Source organism: Myotis daubentonii, chromosome 3 (assembly GCF_963259705.1).
Source record: "Myotis daubentonii chromosome 3, mMyoDau2.1, whole genome shotgun sequence".
In the NCBI taxonomy this organism is placed as follows: domain Eukaryota; kingdom Metazoa; phylum Chordata; class Mammalia; order Chiroptera; family Vespertilionidae; genus Myotis; species Myotis daubentonii.
In genome coordinates, this window is record NC_081842.1 from 122,515,490 (window position 1) to 122,540,349 (window position 24,860).

The window sequence follows — 24,860 nt, forward strand, 5'->3', positions numbered from 1 at the left end:
AGGAGGGAGAAACTCTAAAGTCACTTTAAGTTTTAAAATCCCATGACCATACTTTTCAACAAACAGCTATTCTGCAGTGAGTTTTGGCTGAATGGCAGGGCCGTCTCTCTGGCAACTTTATCTAGCCAGCCATCTGCATAGGACAGTACATATGGGCAGAGTTAGTGGAATTTTTCCTAATAACTTTATAGGACAGTGGTAATGGATCATACTAAGTTTTCTTGCTGTTTTATTAAAGGGATTTTTTTCTCTTATATACTTTCTTCTTTTAATTTGTTACCTATAAGGCAAGCCATTTTAAAACTGAGAACTTCTTGATTGCTTTTTATGACTTTGAGGCAGATTTAGGTCCTTTTCTGTTTCCATAACTTTTTGCTCCTCTGTCCTAGGTCACTCTCACACCTACTCAGCCCCCGGTCCTGTGGACTAATTGCTTTGTTTCTTAGTCCCTGACTAGAGCACTGTAGTAGAAAACCAAGTTAGCTGTAAGGTAATAAAGAGGAAAACAATATAATGTGAAATACGTGAATTGCATTTTCAAGTTTTTTTAAATTTAATTCCTACTTTTCCATCAATTAATTCCTTCTAATTATGGTCTCACTTTTTCAGATCCTAGGTGTGTGGGTCTGTGTTGATTTGCATTATGATTATAATGTACATATATGTAGCATGATGGATATCTATCCTACTAACATAGATTAGAGTCTCAAGTAAATGCACACACATGAATGATAGATTTTATTTTAGCACATGAATATGTTTCTTTCTGATAAGAGCTTTTTAGGACTGTAGACTTATAAGTGTTCCTAACATCATTTTACTTGAGAACAAATGGATAAAATCTATGTAATTATAATTTTATCCTAGAAATTTATATACTATGTTTGCTGAATTCAACTTGTGAAAGGAAATTTCAGTGATTGCTGTTAGTGTATTCACATCATTATGTGTTTCAGATATGCTTAATTATAGTTATTACTGTTGTGGTCTCCTGTTTGTCAGCATGTATTTGTTAAAACACATGTTTTTATTCTTTAGAAAAATCAGTTTTAAACCAGAATTTATAGCCCATGTTTTCCTTCTTTATAATGCGGGGAAAGGGAAATGGAATACATTGCTGTACCAATCCTTGCCCTCCTCCCCTCACCCCTGCCATGGGTTTGGCAGGTTTTAAGAGAAATAAAAGATAAATTAATTCTCAAAGAATTTAGAATGTTCTTCCTGAATTAGATTGAGTCAGCTTCACACCTCAAACAGAGACAGGAGTTTTTTTGCATTTTTAGTTCATCTATATTTACTGAATTTTCACATTGCTTTTCTTTTTTGGTTTATAACAAAGTACTTCTTTCATTTAAAGATGTCTAAGTTCCAAACTCGCCAAATTGTATACATTAAATATGCACAATTTTTGTATTTCAATTATAACTCAATAGAGCTGTTAACAAATTTTTAAATGTCTAAGAAATCTGTGCTTAACATCCTAGAAGCAGTGCAATCTAGAGAGCACTTTCAACAAAGTTTATTTTCTGCACAAAACTAATTGTCTAGGTACTAATTCAGAGAGATCATCTGTACATGTATATTGCAGCAATTCAAGCTTATTTTTCAAGTCAATAAATAATGACACCATGCCTCTTATACTCTAGCTAGGCATTACTCTTTTTTTCTACATGTCTTCTTTTGGTTCCTATAAATTAAGCTAATCTGTCATAATAATTATCATTTTTGTTATATTTATTTTCCAAAAGCAGAATAAGAAAACCATATTTTGGATTGTGGAAGATACTGAGGATAATGAAAAATCTTGTTTTTGTACTTAAAAAAATTTTTTGACCAGGACTTATTTGATAAATATTTACAATTAAGTCTAATACAAATTGACTGCCTAAGATAATTTGTTGGGAGAAAATCTTTAACAAATAAGAAAGTAACAACTGAAACTCTGAAGAAGCTGTCTTTCCTGCTTGTTTTTCAAGTATAGTATAACATAATTAAATCAACAAATTTTGAGTGGGGGCCAATAAAGGACTGTTCTATTGATTAGATTTATTAGAAAATATAATTATGCAAGCAGTATTTGGGGATAGAAATAATCCTAGGCACAAGACTGTTACACAACTCATCCTTTTATAATGCAAGCATGAGTAAACTCACTACTGTTAAATAAAAGTGACCCATATACCATTAACCTTTATGTTTTTAATGTACTTATTTAATAAACTTACACTGAAATGAATATACATATTGTAATTCACATTACATGCACACATTCATACTATTGGGATTTCTGTTGGAAATATAGAAATATAGGCATTTGTAAACATTAAATGAGAATAAGTTATTAAATAATTACTACTATTTTTGGGGAAAAAATGACAATAACAAATTATTCAAATGTATTTTAATACCATATGCCCATCCTGGCTAGAAATCTAATAACTATATGTTAAACAGTTTTAAATTACTAGAAATGTTTTATATGTTATGACCTTTAATGAACCTAAGTAATTTAGAATGCTGACCTTCTGCATACAATATAATTATAGAGCGCATGCAGTTCTGTTGTGGAATTAAAGCTTTCTTATCCAATAAGCATGTAAGCTATTGAAACAGAAAATTAACTTTTATAAACTTTAGAGCCCTTATGTTTCTGAAAGTAGAAATTAGAATATTTCACATTGTAGAAGCATTTTAATGGATTCTTTCAAGAAGGCTGGCTAAGCAAGCAGCTTATTAAATATAAAATAACTAAATACATATTAAAAATTTTACAACTCTGATATGTAACATTATGCTTACTTTTTTCAGCATACCTATAATAATTATTAATAAAATTAATATTGCTAATAATATTTACAATTAATAGTCTTCAACTGCTGAGAAACAGACAAATAACCTTACTTAATGTATAAAGTATATGGGAGTCAGAGCTGTTAAATCTCCATTTAGTTTTGTTTCCTGACACACCCCAAGTTCTTTTCAGGCCATCATAAGCATTATGCACACAGGAATTTTATTTATTTGGCTGTCTACGGAGTGCCCTGCTCCAGGGGTGATCAGTAGATGATGGCCATCAGAACATTCCAGAAAGACTGAAACAAGCATTTCAGTCTGTGGGTGATGGTAGCAACAGATATCAACGATTATTCCTTTTGTATACATAATTCATCTTACATTTATAGAAATTGATTATATCCAGTGGCTTTTTATTTCCTGAAAATCACACTTTCATAGTGAGGAAAAAGTTGTTACAAAACCAGAAATGGCTGGCAGCAGGCATGTGAGAACTATAAGCCAACTAATCAAATTAAAAAGAAAAAATGAAGTGGAAATGGACAGAGGAGAAAGCTGAGTATTTTCTTCCTACTACTCTTCTCCTCTCTCTCTTCTTCCTTCCATTTTAATTTTTGAACAAAACAAACAGTTCTGAAAAATTTGTTCCATTTTTAACAGTAACAGGTAACTTCAGTGACTTGTCATTTTAGCTTTCACTATTGTTTAAGCTAAAGGCAGGACTCCCCAAACTGCACAAAAATGTCCCTATTCAAGGGGTCTCCCTCTCTGTCTTTGGGTAGGCCTCGCCTGACAAGTAGTCCAAAGGCTGGCTATGGTCAGACCAGCAGTAGATACCATGGGTCAGTGCCTACCACTGCCACACACACACACACACACACACACACACACACGCACTGGTAAGAAAAGTTTGAAAACAGCATTTGGAGGTCGAAACTACTGAAGAGATTTGCGTGAGGTGAGTGAGGATGGTCCCACTGGAAATCACGGGCCAGATGGTGGGTGTGAGGAACTGGGGGGGCAGGGGGCGGCTATGGGGACTTGAGGACTTTTGAATGTTTAGATTCGATTTTGTTTTAGCCCTGTTTTAACCCAACTTGCATCATCCTGTCTCATCAATCACAGTTTAAATATTTATTTTCCCCACATCTCTTTCATCTTTAATGTAAATTGAGGTCCTTGGCAGAATTCTATGTAAAAAGAATTCTGAGAACAGCATTCTAAATTTTAAAAATTCTCTGATTTACACATTTCTCTTTTGTGGCTGATCTGCTCATCATAGGAAGATTGTATACTGGTATTTTGCTTTCAGTAGCTCTTAAGACCATCTGTGGCCTGTGCAGCTAGAGAACTGTGTTTGGGAGGTTTGGGGCTTCCTAGCCACAATGCCTCTTCTCTCCAAGACTTGAAGTGAGTAGACAGGCAAATCCTTAGGCCTGGAAGTCAGTTAGGTACCTTGTTCTCTTAGTTATAGCACCTCCTTTTCTCTTTATTACAAAAAACTATTCAGAAGAACCAGCTTATTTTCTCCAGAAAAAGAAATCAGGAACCTTATGCTTTGGATAAACTAATTCAAATCAGGTGAGTTGTCAGTTGTTTACAGTTGAATATCAGATGTAGAAAGCCAATACATAGATCCAATAATTCTGTTATCCAACATTATACATATACCCGATTTTATGTCTAAGTCATTAAGTTTCAAGGAAAGCAAAAGTGAGAAGATATTTCATACTCAGACCTTTCGTGATTTCTGTTTTTTGCACAATGACTTGGCAACCTTGTCCCTCCTTAACTTGCTCTACAGATAATGACCCACCCTGTTATATAAATCCTCCAGCCCAGACTTTCCATTTTCATTATGAATAGTTTTGAAATTGTAGGCATTTATTTCTTTGGGGCAGTGCCTAAATTCAGCTGTGACTTCTGTTTGTGCCCAAGTTGGAAAATACACCCTGGAGTCACACATCTGACAGGAAATGGCAGCTCTCCGCATATACAAGAAAGGGTAAGTCAAAGAGGTAGTTTGTTCTTGTTTATTCTGTGAAGTACAATTCTATTAAAAATATTTTAATTTGCTGTTTGACGTCTAGGGTAGAAATCATAATCCATGCTAAAATGTATTGTTAATGCTAGCAAAGTGGAAATGATAGTGGGAAATATTAGAAATATGCAATTTTAATTTTTGAGACTGTACAAATAGTAAAACATGCCTTTTCCCATATCTGTTCAGACTTAACGACAAAAGGCACATGTTGGCATTTACTTTCTCAAGGTATAATTCAACATAATGACACAGATATGTGAAGAAGCTCACTACTAGGGAAAAATTATATGAATCATGTGAGTTCCTTTTAATATTTTATTCTGAAAAAGTCAAATAAAAAAAAACTACTAAGTATGTTTGAATTTACCAAGTTAGTGAATGTCTATGAGCTTGTTTTCTAAATTATGCAGCTATATATGTTGAAAATACTTCTACAGTTTATAAAGAGCTATATAACCATAAAGTGTTAGCATTAATATATGCACAGCATATCTTCAAGTATCTTCAGCATTATGTGAAAAACCATAATTTTATTATTCAGCTTATATCTGTATATATTCAAAATATGTACATCAGCTTATAGGCAATATTTGTGTAGCCCAAGCAGAGTTTTTTGTCCTCTTTTACATCTAATTTAGAAGCAAAATATATATGGTAAATAAATCTTATTTATGAATTATAATAAGGCATTGACAAGGTTGTTCTCTGAAGAAGTCAGAAACATTTATGTACTTATTTTTTATGTGAAGATAAGATTTGTGTCATTGTCATTTGTGTCAATTTATAAAAAGTGACTTAGAATAGCTATTTAATATCGTTGATTGTTTGATTAAAATGAACAGGTGAAAGTTTATTTCCCAAATCAGTTGCCCAAACTAAACAAGACAGATTTTTTTAAGATTTTATTTTTAGCTTACAGCCTTGGCAACCTTTGCTCCACAGAAAGGTCTTATCACTTCCCCATTTTGAGGTAAATTGATGTACAATTAGTGTACCCAACAACTGCACCAATGGCAGAAATGCATATAAACCAAGGGAAGGTTGCTCTCAAGATTAAAACACACACACACACACACACACACACACACACACACACACACACGCACACGCACACGCACACGCACACAAACTAGACTCAGTCTCATTTTAAAGATATAAAACTGGAACTGTTTTTGACCCTCAATTGACACTCTCCCAGGAAGTTGAATTAAAGTAATTGTCTTTGGTAACTAACTCAATTTAACATGTGTGTACATAAATCTTTCTTTCAATATATTTCATGCAAAACGTATAAGATGTTAAAAAATCATTCTCTCTATGTACTCTGAGTTCAGAGATGAAAGATGCACACCTCCAAGGTGAAATAAAAAATCAGTTTTAGGGTGTAAATTCTATCAGCCATGTGTATAAACTCAATTTTTGCCAAAATTGTGTTTTTACACAAATTCATTGAAATAGAGTCCTCTTTGAGCGTGAGGCATTACTAGCTTTACAGCAGCGGTAGATTATTAGAACAACATGGTGTAACATCTTGATAAAATTAAATATCTCACTGTTAGCTTTCATAATCCTACAAAAAATGTGCATGCACACGTGAGGCTGTGATTTGTATTAACTCTCAGGGCTCCAGTTTGGTGAAGTGAGCTGTTTAGAAGTTTGAGCCAGTGCATTTTATGAAGATTTAGACATGGGCAGTCAATTGTTGAATTTTACCAAATAATTTTTAATGTTCCCTCCTATTTATCTTTTTTTTTTTATGGCAACTGACCACATCACCGTGTTTTTCCTTTTCAAGGAAAAAGTGAACCTGTGTTTTTAGTGTCATGAAAAAACAGGCACTTCTGATGGCTTACATCTAGTCACAATTGGCAAAGACAGTACTGCAAATTCAAACCGGGAGTGCAGTATGCTGCCGCGGGCTGGCTTTTCTTCTCACTGTCATAGTTTGAAATTGAAACTCTGCACTGCTGAGAAAATGCCATGAAAATATAACCCACTGCATTCCAGGAAAATAAATAAGCAAGGCCACCCAAATTTTCAATTAGTGCTTGTGCAGAATGCAGGAAATGGCAAGAGATCCGTCCAAGGCGCCCTAGGCTGGGTCGTGGACATGGAGCAGTGACAGGGAGGTTGGAAAGGGGAACACAGGCACAATGTGAAGATGGCCGGTCTCCAAGGAAAACTGCATACTAATAGGCTAGTACTGACTGAAACAAACCTGTGGGTATTACAGCTTGACCAGGGTCACTGCTAAGCTTCAAGATCCGGGTGTTTAACGGTGAAGTAACACTTGAAAGTTCTGGTGGCATCACATATTTTATATCATAAGCTTACTAAACATTCTCAGTATCGCCCACATACAGGCTTTCAGTTACCAGAAACAGCCATATATGCTGGATAGTGGGTGCAAACTATAAAATGATTTGCTTTAAAGGCCTAAGGAATAATTGCTTCTTACTTAGTGGCTTTGCTTGCTAACATACCATAGCTCCTGGGGAGGGGAAGAGCCAGTGATCAGGAGACAAAGAAGACTGCTGGTGTCCTCCTTCCCAAAGTGACAGCCAATCCTCTCCTGAGTCAGCAAGAGGTGTATGAATAAGTACAAAGTTATGGTTTAGAAGCTCCTTTCCTTGAATATGTTTTTCTGAAATGCTCAAATCACTAGTTTGAAGGAAATCTTTGAAAGCCAAAACAGGAAAGATAGAAAACAACGGTTTCTTCAGGGATCTTATATACCCAGATTTCTGCTTTTACTTGCTTTCTGTTTCCCATCTCAGATCTTCACTACAGTATCTGGAGTATTACAGCTCATCATGTCAAACTTAGTTAAGGAGAAAAGGGTTAGTTTTTCAGTGGCATGATGTTGGTTGAGCTTAATGATTTTTCATTTCAAACTACACTAAAATCTTTAATCGGTTTCACTCTGCATTGATTAAAAAGTAAATCTACACATTTGTTTTATTTGTGCAACCAAGGAGTGAAATAACTGAGGAGCTACTATGGACTACACTTGTTAAAATAAGAACTAAAACTCGCAATCATCTTGCCATGCTACAATGATGTGGGCAAGAATGATATGGGTAAGTAGAAGGCAAATACCTATCACTCCAGCTGAAGATTAAATATGAAATTCAAATTACATTTTGCAATTATTTAAATAACAATGCTTTGTAATTTGTGGGAAGTATAGGAGAGCTTTTTAAAATATGAGAGAGCTTTTCATCACTTCATGAAAATAGACTAAATGGGAATAAAAGCATTGTCTGCATTTTCTTTTTAGCTGATTTCTCATAGTTGAGCCCATTTTCTTGGCAAATCAACTATTTTGTTAGGTTTGAAAAGCTATCATTTCCTTTTCACAATAAAAGTAAGAATTTCATTTTTATACAATACTGCAGCATTTCCTACAATTGAATTCTAATGGCTTGGGAATTTGCTCTTTACCTAGATTTCCTATACAAAACAGGGAACAGAAGAAAAACTCAAATCTCTCTCCATTTGCAATAGTTTCAAAACATGTCTTTAGATTTAGTAAATTAAGCAATTTCAGCCATAGGGAGACCCAGAACCACTGCCAGGCATAATACATGCCTTCAGTCACGGGTGGTTTTAAAAGGAGCTACCCAGGGGCTGAGCACTCCTAGCCTGGCTGTTTGGGCTTGCCCTCCTTCCCGCCTTCCTGTGCTGTTTTCATTTATTCTCTGTCCTCTCCCTTCACCACTATGCCTGAGGTGCTCTCAGTACTTGCCACATTCCAGCCATGGAGCCTGCCTCCAGGAAATTATCTAATGAATTTGCACTAAAGTGTAAGTTATCCACAGGGTTTAATTTATTCATTAAAAACATGTTTTCAAGTACCATACACATTGAGGACCCTGAGAAATATAGAAATGATACCGGCACTTGTACTTTGAATAAAATACCAAAACTAATAACCATACTGAAGGCTTTGGGCTCCATGGCAGAGTTGGAAGGGACCCTGATACCAAGTAGACCAAATCTCTGATTTTATAGATAAAAAAGTTAAAGCTTAGAATCAGACCATTGACATGACTATATTTCCACTAAGACTCAATAGGAACCTGCTGGTATAGTATTTTTCTGAATTGCTTCAATATCTAAACCTTTCTTACATTTTGTAATAGATGAAATTATTGTTTAAAATATTTACTGCCCCTTCTACAGGCTTTTCCCTCAGAGGAAATTGACATCATCCCATTCACATCAGTCTTAGCCGTAGTCTTTTTTTGATAGTGGAACAGGAGCAGAGGTGACCTGTGTTTGAAAAGCTATTAAGAAGTCTGTCACCTTCTTTGCCCTCTTTTATGACATCTACATTGTTCCTGATAGGGGCCACCTCTTCAGCCTCAGTCCTGGGAGAAAGAATGAATGGAGCTGAGCCATAGACAAGATGGATATTATTACTGAGAGATTTATAGACTGAAAGAGAAACCTCTGTTGTTATAAATCCTGAGATTTCAGAGTTGTTTGTTATTGCAGCAAATCACAGCCTCAGCCAATCTATACATAGTATTGCTGCCAAAACAGAGATCACTTGGTCCATGGTTACCCATTCCATTCTGTGCAGTTTAACCTTGATCAGGGTCATTATGTACATCATGATCGCGGTTTTTTTGTTTTGTTTTGTTTTGTTTATTTTTGGTGCTAAGCTCAAACAGTGAATTCATAGAGGGCAGATGCCAACATGCTCTGCTCCAGGGCTTCATGGACAGTCTTAGCTCTTTGAAGTCCAGGCCTAGGTGGAAAACAGTACATCTGGAAAGCAATGGATCCTGCTTCCCAGTAGCAGCCTGGTCCATGTACACCCTGACATACTTATATTTGACTGAGTTTTTCAGAAGTGTCAGTTTAGCTGCCATGAGAGGAAGAGATTCTCCAGAAAAAAAAGTGAGGAAAGTGAGTTTTCTCTCTTTGGTTACTTCAGGTGGCCTTGACCTGAGGCATGTGCTCTTGGAAGCAAAAATCAGAGGGAAAAAAATCACCATGTATTTATAAGACAGGAGTAAAGCAGGCACAGAGCATATTCAGCCTAGGGAATCAAGAAAAGTCTTCTTGGAGGAGGCAGCTTTTCTACTGACTTTGAAGAATGAATACGAATTCAACATTCAGAGATAGCAGAAAACCCTTTGCCCCACGGGTTCATTCTTATCGGATATACTACCCAAGGAAAGCCAAAAATGTTTCAGAAAGTATGTTGCCTCTTCCAGAGCAAATGTTTAACTCAAAGAATTAATATTTACTAGATTAGGACAATAGTTTTATTTGTTTGTTTTTGTTTAAATGGCAGAAGAAGGTCTGAAATTTGATCTCTTACAGCATTTTGCTTAGTTTGATTTCTCTATTTTCATTTGTGTTCTCTTCCCTAAACACCCATTTGCTTGAGGGCAGGGGTAGTGTTATGCTGAACTGTTGAAACCTACTACAGTTCTTGACACAAATGAATGAGCCACAAATACTTATTAAAGACTAAATAAATAAATAAATAAATAAATAAATAAATAAATAAATGTAGGCCTTCCCATTCTTGCTTTTATGGAGAAAGTATGCACAGTTTATGAAGTGAAGGAAACTATGCCTCTCTTTAACATGTAGGGAAAAATATCAGAATCATTGTCAAGAATTGCCCAACATTTATAATGACCTCTCCTGAGCAGCAGGTCAAATGTCTACTGTTCTTGAAGGTCATAGTGCACAGCGATGTCAGCGATGCCATGAATCTTCATGTTTTATATGTAACCATGTATACTTCTGCAGATTCATGTGTGACTACAATGTTTAAAAAGTGGTAACAAGCAACTTCGAATTGCCCTTTGAAATTGACTTACAAACCACAGCTTTATTTCAGCTCAGTGTTTTAAAATGACATTCACACCCATCTGAATTTCTGAACCTGCCTCAGCTCAGGTACGCTTATGAATCTTAGAGTTATGATCCTTAGAAGCCAGCTATTGGAATGGTTTGCCTTCAGAGAGCATCTCTCTGCTCGCCAACATGCAGCTGTTGGGAATTACCAGGGTCTGGTGACATGAAAAAAAAATCACAACAGTTAGGAGGCCTAGGCTGTCTAGTCTAATATAGATTTTTAAGAGGTAACAAATTTATTAGCATAAAATGACCTAGAATGATTTATATAAGCAAAATAAATAGGCACTGTATCAATGTCTATGGTTGCTCTCGTCTTTGGAGGCAGCGTGAATAAACATTGCTGTGCAGCCTCGGGCAAGTGAACCACTCAGTAAGCTTCAGTTTTCTAGTGTGCCCAGTGGAAATAAGGTTTTCTGTTCCCCAGCATTGTGGTGCCTGGCGCAAAGAAGTGCTCCTTAGTATTTGTTTCCTTCTCTTTCCCCATCATAAATACGTACAATGGTATGATTAAATTATTGCTGTTTTGATTATTACAATTTAGTAAATCCAAAAATTGATCAAGTTGCTTCTGCGTGCAAGGCCATTGGCTCAGTGCTAACTGTGCCCTGGTACAGTGCACAATGGGGGCTTTCCTTTCTCTTCCCCTGCCCTTAAATCTCCTTCCTCCCACCATCCTCCCACTGAAATGCAAACCCAAACCATAGCCTATTTAGAGGTTGTGGCACATGGCCATCTTCAATATAGCAGTCCATTTTGAATTTAAATTTGTCACCATTTTCCTTAGAGGGAATGGGAGAGAAAATGAATTTAATTTAGTATAAAATAATAAACATTTCAGGTCTCTGGAAACATCTGTGGTGTTTTAAGAGCTGTTATCATTAATCAGTCAAGCATGTTTACCCAGACCCATGATTGCTTAGAAAACTGAACCACATGCCCTCAGTCCTTCAATGAGAGATGGCCACCAAAATCTGAGGCAAAGGGGACATGTTCCCAGTAATCATTATATGCCCTGACTGGCTCACGACTGTGGCCTCTTTCATGGCTAAACGGTGACATAAACCAGTAGTTCGGAATATTGTAACGCACTACTTGTACTGTTGTTACCTTATGGTTCTTGATTTTTGGCCAAAGCATTTTCCTGTGGTTCTGCTTTTAAATAGTTTATGCTGCTATAATTTTGAGATGCAACATCTTCTGCATGAATTCCTGTTATCCCCGTTATAAAATAGCCATGGGAATTATTATCATTATCTAATTCTTACCACATAAAAGGAAGCATGACCTTTGCTTATGAATAGGAAGTTTTCAGGACTCAACAACGTATGGTTGACTTACAGTGTCCACAGTCTAATCTTGGAAAGGGTCGGGGTTTGGGGTGGGAGGAGAGCTCGGGAATGTGTCCCTTGAGTGTGCTCCTGCAGTGTGCAATAGACACTCTCCTAATAAACTATGGCAAAAAGGAAGTCCAATACAGAACATGTAGGACCTCAAAAACAAACAGGTTTCCTGTTTAGAACAGAATTTGGCCTCCAATAAACATATATGTATTTGTAAGTATTTTTGTCATCATCATTATTAGTGAATTTAGCAACTAAGTGAATTTGGTGCCATTTACTACAAGGGAGAAGGCTGGAGGTTTTGAGAAAAACTGGAAATTCTATTTTGGAAGTATTGAATCTATGATGTTCATTAGATTTCTGAGGTGTCAGAACTGGACATAAAAATCTTAAATTGCCAGGGAAAGGTCAGAGCTACAGATTAAATTTAATCTTTAAAGGGAGAGTCTTGAATGAGATAATGAACAAGGAGAGGGTGGGGAAAGGAGGACGAGTAAGAAGGAGGAGCCAGTGGTGTTGGAGGGAAATAAGAATGCATTTCTTAAGGGAAATAGTGCTGCAAGGAAGAGGTGTGGTCAGCTTTGTTAGTTCTTACTGAAATGTCAAGCAGAGTGGGTTTTGAAGCTTGACCATGGAGTGTGGTCAATGGAGGTAACCGGCTACTTGGAGAAGAGGGGCTTCAGTGTTATGGTGAGGTCAGAGCCCTCGTGGAATGAGCCATGAAGAGGGAGGTGAGGAAGTACAGATAGTCTGGCAAAAAAACAGCATCAGGCACAGGCTCCAGGCCCTTTGTATCCATCCTGCTTAGGTCCAGGCAAGCTTGAGCTCTTCAAACTCTTAACCTTTAGGATGGCACCTCTGTAAGGAACATGGTGTTCTCAGTTCCTTTCCAATCTTTTCAAGAAATATTGAGAAGCTGCAATGATGGTTCTGATGCTTAAACTAGTGAAGCCAACTAGTACACTCATCTAAATAATACACTAATTGGCACAAAGAAATTTGTGCATGCAATTTGGAAGTTGAAGGGTTCTGTGTCTTGAAACCAATCTACAAATTATGCTCTTCAAGTAATAGAAAGTTTTCTTGCCCTCTAAAGTGGCTGTAATGTGCAAAATAAATGTCTGTAATAGGAATGAAGGACAATTAGACAAATAATATAATTTTGGAAGTCATCATTGATACTTCTTAACCTAAACAGGTTTTCTTTTTCTGTTATGGACTGAATTTTATCCCTCACAAATTCATAAATTGAAGCCAAACATTACTAAACAAAACATGACTATATTTGCAGATAGGGCCTTTAAGAAGGTAATTAAGGGTAACGAGGTCATAAGGTTGAGGCCTAATCTGATAGAACTAGTGTTCTTAAAAAAAGACACACACGGAGATCAACCAAAGGACTTGTGTGCATGCATATAAGTCTAACCAATGGACACAGACACCAGGGGGATGAGGGCATGAGTAGGGGGGGCGGGTTGGGGGGCAATGGGGGGGTAAGGACACATATGTAATACCTTAATCAATAAAGGGGAAAAAAAGACGAGAGAGAGAGAGAGAGAGAGAGAGAGAGAGAGAGAGAACACAGAGAGAAGATGGTCGTCTACCAGTCAAGAGGAGAAAGGCCTCAGAAGAAATCAACCATACCGATAACTTGGTCGTGGAATTCCAGCCTCCAAAGCTATGAGAAATAAATTTCTGTTGTTTAAAAAGCCTAGTCTATGCTATGTTGTTGATGTTTTGTGCCTTTTTGGTATAGGCAACCTTAGTAAACTAAGATAGCCTCATCCCTATTTATCTATTCTGCTATAATATCTCTTGAATTTATTTACTGTCCACCAAACCCACTGCTGGGGTTCTACTTCAGGTGCTTATTCTCTCCTTCCTATCAGTCTCATGTCTGCCCTAACCAATTTATCCTTTATACTCTGTCCAATTAATTTGTCTCAGTGACCAGAGCCAGGAATAGAATTGGAGTAAGAGTTTCCCTTAGAGGCACTTCTGGTGTTGGAGAACTGGAGGAAATTGGAAGAGGATGCTCACTAGGGGCACAGGCTCTGAAGCATCACAGTGTACCAGGAAGGGAGAAGGAAGCCATAAACCCAGAGATATGTTAGGGAAGGAACAATTCATAGCAGCCACGGCATGTCACAGGCTGAGGCATTTATTCCTTCATTCTTTGTTCAATTTATATGCTATGTAATGAGTACTTGGCACCCAAAATCCAGTGGTGAACAATCAGAGATCAGTGACTTCAATGGCTTACATTTTGGTGGGTGGACACACAGCATATACATAAATAAATAGGATAATATAAGATAGGGAAAGATGTGATGAAGATTATGAAAAAAGTAATGGATTGGTACAGGGGCAACTTTTGACAGAGCCATCAGAGAAGTAGACAGAGGAAGTGCTGATGTACCTGGGTTATGAAAGATGAGAAGGAACTAGCAAAACAGGGGAATTACATGCCAAGCAGAGGAAACTGCTACTGCAAATGTAGATAAGATGCATGAAACCCAAGGACAGGTTTGAGGACATTTAGATAAAGAACTTTGGCAAGAGTTAGATGATATACTTTCTTGTTGGCTGTGGAGTCCAGGATGGGGGTGGTGTGTATTGTATTTTCTTCTAATTAGAGTGGGCAGCCACTGGAGGGCTGTAAACTGGGAGACAATAAGACCAAATCTATATTTTAAGAAGTTTTTGTGGCCAGAGATGGAGAGGCATTGATCGGACCTTCGGGCCTCAGAGGGAAGGTAGGGGAGGGTGGGGGTAAGGGGGAGAGATCAACTAAAGGACTTATATGCAAGCATATAGGCCTAACCAATGGACACGGACAACAGGGGGGTGAGGGCATGAGTGGGTGGATAGGGGGTACAGTGGGGATAAGGACACATATGTAATAACTTAATTAATAAAAAAAATTTAAAAAAAGTTTTTGTGCCTGCTGTGGAGATAAACTATTGAAGGTAAGCCCAGGAAATGCAAGTTAAAGGGTGCTAAAGGGACTCAGGTTAGAGATGGCAATGATTTGCAGTAGAAATAGTGAGGAAACATAAGGTTCAGAAGGTTGTAAAGTTGTCAGGATTTGATGTTGGGTGGGATAAGTTTGTGAGGAAAAGAGAGGAGTTGAATGATGGTGGTACAATGAACTGAGAAGTATAAGCAGTATTAGGGGAAACAAATTTAGTTATGATTTGCCTCTGTAAAATTTGAGGTACTTTATTAGATAGTAAAGAAAGAGTGACTGGTTAAAAAGCACTCAGGAAGTAAGAAGAGAACCTAGGAGAAACCACTGGATTTGGCCAGATGAAAATAGTTGGAACTTTTGATAAGCACCAGTTTAGCTAAGTTATTATGATGGACACTTATTTAAAACAGAGCATGTTTAAGAGATGTGAGATGAGAATGTAGAAAATTTTGGCTGGAATGATAAATAGACAAATAGGGATAGGGTAGCTAAAGGGGATATGGGTAAAGGGAGATGTCTTATCAGGAGCAAGAATACGGCTTATTTGTATGCTTTTGGGAATGATATGTTCAGAGGGATGGGAAGGGGGTAGGCTCCCAAGTAGATTGACCTGCAAGGGCGTTAGAGAATAAATAATAATGCTGAAAAACCAAACTTGAAGAAATGAGGTTTTTCTCCTAATTTAAATAGTGTTCTTGTGAAGAACTTGTCTGTTTAAAAAGTTGAATATGTTTTAAACCTTTGCAAAGATATATTTCTAAGTCTGTAGACAATCCACTAATTTTTGCAGAACAGAGAATTCATAATTAAAGAATTAGCCTTTGTCTGTTTTTTGCTGTGAATATTAAAATATTTAATAGTAACATATATAAATGACATACTACAAATATTAACATTAAAATTATAAGTTTAAGAATAATCTAAATAATTTAATCACTATTCAAATACACACTAGAGATGTGCCACAAAATAAAACCCTCTCACTATATTTCTAGCAGATTAAGAAAAAAGTACATTTTTTGGAGAGGGGACACTCAATAGTAACAGAGCAATTTTTGGACTTGAAAATGTACATTAAATTCTGTTGTACAGACAGTTGCAATACCCTCTCCTGCACTCTCCAGCTCCAAAGCAGCCACCACTAGAGGGTGCTCCTCTGGAGTCAAAGGTAGAAGATTTCAACAAGGTTTGCATCATCTCAGCTATTGCTCACTCATTGTTACTCATTTCCGAGACAGCAGATTTAATAGTAATGGTCAAAAAGCTAAAGTTAGTGAATTGAAGTTTCCTTCTTCCTTCAATATTTCTCTTGTAAAAGCATGACTGCTAAAAAAAAATATTCAATATTTTTAAACGTTTACAGAGACATATAAGTTCCTAATGTCTGAAAAGATTGAAAAATGAAAATAAAAAACATCCAATATGAAATAATGACATATTCTAAAATAACCCTCTTTTTTTGTATTCTGTATGTAACCAGCTTGAATGGGAAATAAAAATATAGGTTTTAACTGCTATTTCTTTGTGGAATTAAAGCCCAGGAGATCCCCTTCACTTTCTTACCACTTTGTTCCTTGAGTTTAAACATTCAATAAATTCCCAGCCAAAAGCATCCCTTTTGATACTTTTCTGTGGTTCCTTATTATCATGTGTAGGACATACTGTGGTTCTGTTTAGATCTGCCTGCCGTGTCCAGACCTCTGTGGTTTCCTCTACAGCTATGGGTATTTCTTATGTGAAACCACAGGTCAGTAGAACCACAGAACTGACAATTAGAATTTTATCCACTGCTCTGTGGGGTTTTAAGGGCCACAACTGATTCCATGTTTTAAATCCAGATTCTTAAATTACTACCACTTGATGCCCAAAATAATCATGGTTTCTCCAAAGGTCCTAGGTCAACCTTTTTCTATTTTATTGAAAGTGTGTGTGCCCATCTCTAAATGGAACCATGAGATCTGTGAGAATAAGGTTTGTTCTTTCCTGTGTGCTCTTGCACTTGTCTCCATCACCTAGTATGTTGCCTTTGTAGCGTGAAGGCACCTTTCCTTAGGCCCTCATTTTGAGCAGTGGGTCTCAAAGTTTAGTAAGCACCAGAATCTTCCGAAGAGCTAGTTGAAATGCAGATTGCTGGGCCCCACCCCCAGAGCCTCTGATTCTATATGTCTGGGAGGGGGAGTTGAAGAAAAATGACTCACGATACTTGTTAAAGACAGTAAGTATCATGAGTAACTTACTGTCTTCAAAGGGGCTACTTTAACAGGGTTTTATAGTAGGGGAGAAAGATTGGGCTTGACTCTGAATACAATAGGACTAGCGGGGATTTATCGCTGAGGAGCAGCATGGGGGGTTGGTGATCAGTGGATGGAAAATTACCAGGAGGAAACATCAAGGGTAGAGGACAGGACTCTTGCTGAAGGCAGGCCAGAGTGATCAGATATCACTAGGGGCGCTGGGGATGAGGAACCTGAGTAGATATTGAGGTGATCAGGTACTGGGGGCGAGGGAATATGGCTGAACCGAGTTAGCAGGATTCTTAGTAAAACTGGACAATGTAGAGAAGAACATGGAAGCCCCAAAGTCAGGGCCTACCTGAGAAGAGAGTTCAGAGAAGCTTGACTAGAGTTTGGTCAAGGAGAGAGTCCTTGTCAGGGGCAAGGGTTTGTATTCCCAGCAGGTTTCTACATGATGCTGATGCTCTGTGTCTGGGATCAAATTTTGAGATGTGCAGGCTTAGAACTTTGTGATTTTCCTCAGAGAGAAGGTACACACATTGTTGCAGGGTTCAATTCAGACTGCCAGAGCTTCCATTGTTGTTTTACTTTTTGGCTAGTCTACTTGTGGGAAAAAAAGCCTTTGTTAGAGGCATCATTGAGCTTGGAGTTGAGTGAGACATGTGATACCTATTATGTAATGCAAATCATGGACATGGATGGAGGATGGCATAGACACAGATTGTTAGTTTGGAAATGAGTGTACAGTTATTTTTCACTGATCCCTTGTGCTATTAATAATATGACAGTGGCCGAAACCGGTTTGGCTCAGTGGATAGAGCGTTGGCCTGCGGACTGAAAGGTCCTGGGTTCGATTCCAGTCAAGGGCATGTACCTGGGTTGCGGGCACATCCCCGGTGGGGGATGTGCAGGAGGTGGCTGATCGATGTTTCACTCTCATCGATGTTTCTGACTCTCTCTCTCTCTCCCTTCCTCTCTGTAAAAAATCAATAAAATATATTTTTTAAAAAATAATATGACAGTGTCTAAAATATGAATTATTAACTACTAATGCTATTTCACAACAGAAGTAGTTGCCTCAACAATATGGTCAGGGGGAGTGTTCATTTCCCATTTATTTTTATGAGGTGTGGGTTTTGTCCTGACTTTGAAGTAGCAAGCAGAGACTGCTAGAAGAATTAACTTTTGGTCTCCATCATTATGAATGTGTCCCTTGGCAGTAACCTGGCTCTTTCCCTCTGAGTGAAATACAGCTGGCCCAATCTCTTACTCAACCTGGGCTCCTAGAGGCTGAGCCGGACTAAGATTCCATAAATGGCCTGGACTTTTTTCAACCTGTTTGTTTCTTTAATGGCTCCCATAACACAGCTTCTAAATTCATGCTTCTCAAATCCATGTATGTGTTCCCTGCCATATGCTGGGACACCATCAAAAAGCATAGAACCAGCCTTGCTCTTCCAGGAGTCATAATTCTACTGGAGACTTTTGATTGAATCAGGATGCCTGTACCACAGCACCGCCCCTCATCCCTACTTGTGCTTCAGGATGGCACACAGTCCCTGTGCATGCTTCCGCCCCCACCCTCACCCCAAACTGCTGTATTTCTCAGCTCCTCTGCCACAGGGCTTTTCCCAAAGCAGAAGTGCTTCCTCAGCCAGCAGTTAGACACCTTGAATATGCCAAAGGAATTAATGCCCCTGGGAGCAGCCCTTAGTCACGTGGGGCAGAAGTCTGTGCACACATTCTCCAGCTTCCAGTCCTTCATAAGGACAGTTCTCTGAGGTGTGCACTGGGCCCAATCTATATCAAGGAAATTCAATTCAATTTGCCCACAACTATACTCTCCTTATAGCTTTCTTTCCTTCCCTCTCTGCTCTCTTACTTGCACTCAACTTTATTCTCAGGCTTTGCATTGCAGAAAATGCAAAACTAAGATACAGAATACTCAATATCATTCAAGTGAAAAATAGGTAGAGTACAAAATTCACACAATTTTAAGGTGTACAATAGCACTTAAAGAATGAGGATGGAGTTGTAATGAAGTAAAAGACATTCGCTTTTCCTTCCATAGGGGGAAAAATAGAGAACAATTGTTCTAAATTCTACCAAAGATTACTTATTTCCTTTTTTCTTACTAAACATTCACCCCTCAAACATGCACTTTGTCTTCAAACCCCATCTCTTCACTGAACATCCTAGACAGTAACTTCGGATTGGCCAAACACAGTGGGTAGTTTTGAGTTCTTATTTTCCTAGACCTTTATACTACCTTTGTTAGCAATGGCTGCCATCTTCTTTTTGAAATTCTTCCCCTTGTTCTTTTGGATGTAAACTTGTGGTCTCTCTCTATATTTTTATATATTCATCATTCTTCCTTTTCTTGCTTAAATCCACTGAAGTATGGCATCTCTGTTCATTTTGTCTTATAAATTCTGATTTTTCTCATGTTTCACTTATTCGGGGTATTTATTTTTGGTTGTCATATTTTAGAATTCAAATTAAAAGTCAAACCATTTAAAAATAGAACTCCTTAATTCATATTTGTTAGGGTCACCAAAGGAGGTATACAGGAGACCAAAAGTTGTAAAGAATTATAAATTTACTACAGGCCTGGTAAACAAAATTTATCGACGGCTGTGGTCCCTAGACCTGGCTGGCAATTGAAGCACGAGCATCTGGCGTGGAAGGGCAGAGCCCACCTGGGCCCTGGGCAACACCTGGGCTCCCGGGTCTCCGCACGCCCCCCTCTGCTTGAGTCACGGAGCCCAAGTCCCCACACAGAGATGCGGTGAGTGTGGCCCATCTCCGGCGCAGCGTGGAGCCACACAGAAGCCTGGTGGGCAGTATGCTCTCTCCTGGCCCACCTCCCATGGGGAGCCCGACCAACCCCTGCGGTCCCGGTGGGTGTGGCCTGGCTCACCTGGAAGATGCCGCATGGGTGTGGGGCGGACTTCTCATGGGCAGCCGGCACCTGAGCATGGGGGCTTCCGCAGCATGCGAGCCCTGGCATCCTGGGGGAGGGAAGCAGGGGTGTGAGAGCAAGCTTGGCGGACACCCGGCATTCTCACCGCACCTCCATCCCCGTCACCCCCACCCCCAGGTAGCTGGGGAGAGGTCACAGTGCCTTGCCGACACCGGCCATGTTCTGCGCCCCCACCCCCGGTGGTCAGAGCATGTCATAGCGAGTGTTTGAACCCCTGGTCTCCCCATTGAACTCCTAGGGGGAAAATTTGCATATTAGGCTTTTATTATATAAAAGACCATCTGGAAACCAGATGGGCTGAGCCCCAAAATGGACTCTAGGTAGACTTTTTCTGTGGGGAATTTTCTGGATGGGTCTGGATCCTGGACAAGTCTGGAGGGGAAAGTTACTGATCTCAGCAAATGGAATGTGATCTAAGCAAAAAGGAATGTCAGTTGCAAAATGATCTAAAGATCAATTTCAATTTGATTATTTGATCAGACCTAACAATATTGTTTCCATTTGTATCAGAATAGAAATAAGACCATGGATGGCATTGCTCAATGGTTAGAGTGTCAGCCTGAGAACAGCAGGGTAGAGAGTTTGATTCCCAGTCAAGGACACATACCTGGGTTGCAGGTTGGATCCCCAGCCCAGTTGGGGCAAGTGCAGGAGGCAACCCTTCAATGTGTCTCTCTCACATAGATGTTTCTTTCTCTCTCTCTCTCTCTCTCTCTCTCTCTCTCTCTCTCTCTCTCTTCCCCCTCTCTTCCTCCCTTCCACTCTCTCTAAAAATATTAATGTTAAAAATATCTTTGGGTGAGGCTTACCAAAAAAAAAAAAAAAATAGGATTGGGATATCTAGAAAATTCATTCTATAGGATTTATTGTAGCACCCCAAATGCACAGTGAGTGATCAATGTGTCAACTAATGTGGTTTTGTCATTTTTAAGCCACATATAAATAGTGATCTGTTTGACACTTAGTAAATTTCCTAGATTATTTTATAGTATAATCCTGTGTAAGAGATTATACTTTACTGTTATTTTCCTTATCAAAGATAGCATTATTGGAATGAGCATACATAAACTTTTTTCCTACTGAGTAGACCATGTGGAAAATGCTTATTTTTTTCTTATAAGAATAAAATTGTAATCTTTCAATTTAACCATGAGAACAACAATGGAAAAACATTTGACATTCAAAAATAAGATTTAGATATCTTAATGAAATTATAATATGGTTCTTCTACAATGCATATGATATGATGAACAATTGCATCTTCAATAGTATTATTTTTATAAGAGAAGTTTGAAAAATATATTTTAGCATAATACTGCCAAACAGGCTGCCATTTTCAGGCTAGAAATGCCTAGAGTTGTCTAGGCATGAAAATACAGATAAGAGGCAAGAATCTCAACCTGAAGCTTAAAAAGTTCAATAATTATAACACCCCCCACCCCAAAGTGTAGTTTGAAATATTATTTTACTGGAACACTTATTTTATTCCAAGTATCTGTTTTAATAATAATCTAAAATTTTTCTTTAAAGTAACTAGAAATGTCTTTTCTTCTCTAGCAATAATTTATCTGTCACAAAAAGGGCTTTCTTCATTTTTCAGAAACCAGGTCATTAATTAATTATTTCACATTTTTGTTTTCCTATATTATCTAGTCACCCCTCTCTCCTCTTCTCTGTCCTCCCTTCTTTTTCTTCCTTCCCATTTCCTACTCTCTTTTCCTCTTCTCTTCTTGACACTCAGTGCTCAAATATTTGTATCAGTTAACTGTACTGTGGAGCTCACATAGGAACATATCTTCCAAGAAGGATTCCTCATGGTTAACTGGACACAAATTCATAACTAGAGTCTGGCAGCCATAACCGACAAAGTCTTTTCACTTACTCTGCCTTTCAGGGAAAAGCTAAACATGAAACCTTCAGCCTCCTGCACTGTGCCCCTGCCAACTTATAAAGGAGTTCTTGCTATCATCTTTCCACCAGTGGATTGAGACCTGCCCCATCCAATTGGAATGGCACAGCCAAATCTTCATTTGCACCTATACTGACCAATTCAAGTATATGTGACCAATCAGATCTCAAGAAGCTGACCAATCAGGACAGTGCTATTTGGACCAATCAGCTTGTACAAATTTGTATTCCTCTTTCGCATAAAAATGGATCAACTGGGAACCAGTGTGGGAATTTTATAAAAGGTATCCTCCCTGTTGTCTCCATGATCACACTTGCAGTTTCCACAGTGGCTGGATGGCCCCAGTTTGCAAACTGTTCACTCCTATAAAGTTTTTTCTCTTTCTGCTCCTCAGATTGGGGATTTTTAAAAAATTATTATTATTATTTTTTTATTGATTAAGGTATTACATATGTGTCCTTATCTCCCCATTGCCAAATTGGGGATTTTTGTTGACAGTATTCTTCCCTCTTTATAAACATTGTGTTTTTCTTTGTAACTTATAACTGAATTCCTTGTCCAAGTGCTTTATGGAAGTGTAGGGAATAGAAATATCACATGTAAATGGAATGAATTGTGGAACCAGGAATTGCCATTTCTCCCTAGATAGGCAAATTTTTGAATGACCTCTTGGGGAGACATATTTTAGAGCACAACTTTCTAGGTACAGAATGAATGCTGTTATGACATGATTGAAAATGGAATGCATTTCAGAAAGTCTTTAAATAACAATGATGTTAAGATAAATTTTACTATACTCAGGATTATTAATTTTACTATTTCTTTTTCCAGTTATTTACCATAGATCTTATGTGAAAACTGTGACAGAATGAAACAAAGCACTATTCCTGTTTTCAAAAGAGTTTAGTTAATACCTTCAAAGGTACTGTCATTTTCCTTGTCAAAGATGGCATTGTTGGAATGAGCATACATAAACTTTCTTTCCTACTGAGTAGACCACGTGGAAATGCTTATTTTATTTTTTTTCTTATAAGAATAAAATTGCAATCTTTCAACAGAGCATGTTGATTATGCCATCTGGCACATAATTTCTATGCTTAAATTAAGCTAAGAAATCAATTCAGCGTTGAAAGATATTATCCGTTTAACATTTTTTCACCTTCAAGCAATTTGAGAAAGTAGGGCAAAAAATAAATTTTCTTTTCTAAGTATGTGAATTACATGGGTCTTGAATATTTTCTTGCACACAGAGGAAAATTATAATTTATAAGTGGATAGCTGTGATCTACTGGGATTTCTTGTCTTGTGATTATACCAAAACTATGGTGATTACCAGAGGGAAAGGGGGCCAGGGAATCATAGTAAAGGGGAAGCAAAAGGGGGATAAATGGTGATGGACTTGGGGTGGTGAGCATACAATATAATGTACAGATGATATATTATAGAACTGTATACCTGAAATCTATATAATTTTATTAACCAAATGTCACCCCAATACATTAAATAAAAGCACTATACAGTATAACTGAAACATATCCTGGAAGATCAGGTGATTGTCAGTTGGAGATCAGTATCAGTTAATGGATGGTATAATTCGCTGAGTATAAAGTCTTGTCCTAAGTGATGGTGTTAGAACAGTAGGGTCAGATTGGACCTGGGTTCAGCAACCTCAGTACTTGAGTTCTGGCTAAGAAAGAATTCAGAGGTAAGACTCAAACTTTAAGAGCAAGTTTATTTAGAAAGTTACAGAGGTAGAAGAAGTGAGTGGCATAAAAAATAGGCTCAAGAAATAAGTTACAGAGGTGAAATAAGGGTTCTTGAAGCATAGAAGAAAGAGAGAGGCAAGGGAAGAGGATGGGGAAAGGCATGGGTATGCTCCATAGAGAGAGGAGCCTGCACTGGGTACTCTGTCTTGAGGGTATTTATCTGGAAGTCTCAGGGGAGGTTCCCAATAGAATATTCATCAGCTTTCTGGTGTCATGATCTCTGGGATTGGTCAGGTCCTGGGCAACGGGTCATTATTCAATGCAGCAGGTCCTGATGCCAGTCGTGTTGCTTGTCTGGTTTTGCTGCTTTTCTGGGCCTGAAGTTGAAACACAACTGAGGCTTAGATGGATTTGATGTGGGTCAGAATCTCATTGTCCTGGGGGCTTAATACTTAAGGGCTATTCTCTGGACTCTTTGTTTGTTCCCCTCTAAGGGGGTTTAACCCCTGTGATTAGCGACATACCAGGGGCTGAAAGGTCAAGGAAGGTTCTAATCTACATGACCAGCGATAAGAAAGGTGACGGGATCTAACATGCATGACTAGTGATACGCTGGGAGGTAAAGGTCATCCTGGGGGCCAGAGCCCTATTGATCTTCACTACCCATTGTCCTTGCTCTGCTTATGTCTGTCTAACTGCCTACCACATAAGGAGCTGTTTACATTTTGTTCAGACTTTCCTTGTTAAGGAGTTTGTGAGTTCAGATTGTAACCAATGGTAAGGTACAAATAAACCAGTATAATATAAAATTATGCTGAGCCTACTACTACCTAGAAAGTTAAGTAACTAACAGGTACTGAGAACTCAAAGGAAAAATAAAGAAAATAGCTACTTTTTAACAGGAGAAGGGAGGATTCCTTCAACAGGATCCCATTGTCAGTTTCTTGGCCCCCCTCTTAGAGGAGGAAATTAATGCTCATTCATCTCTAAGAAG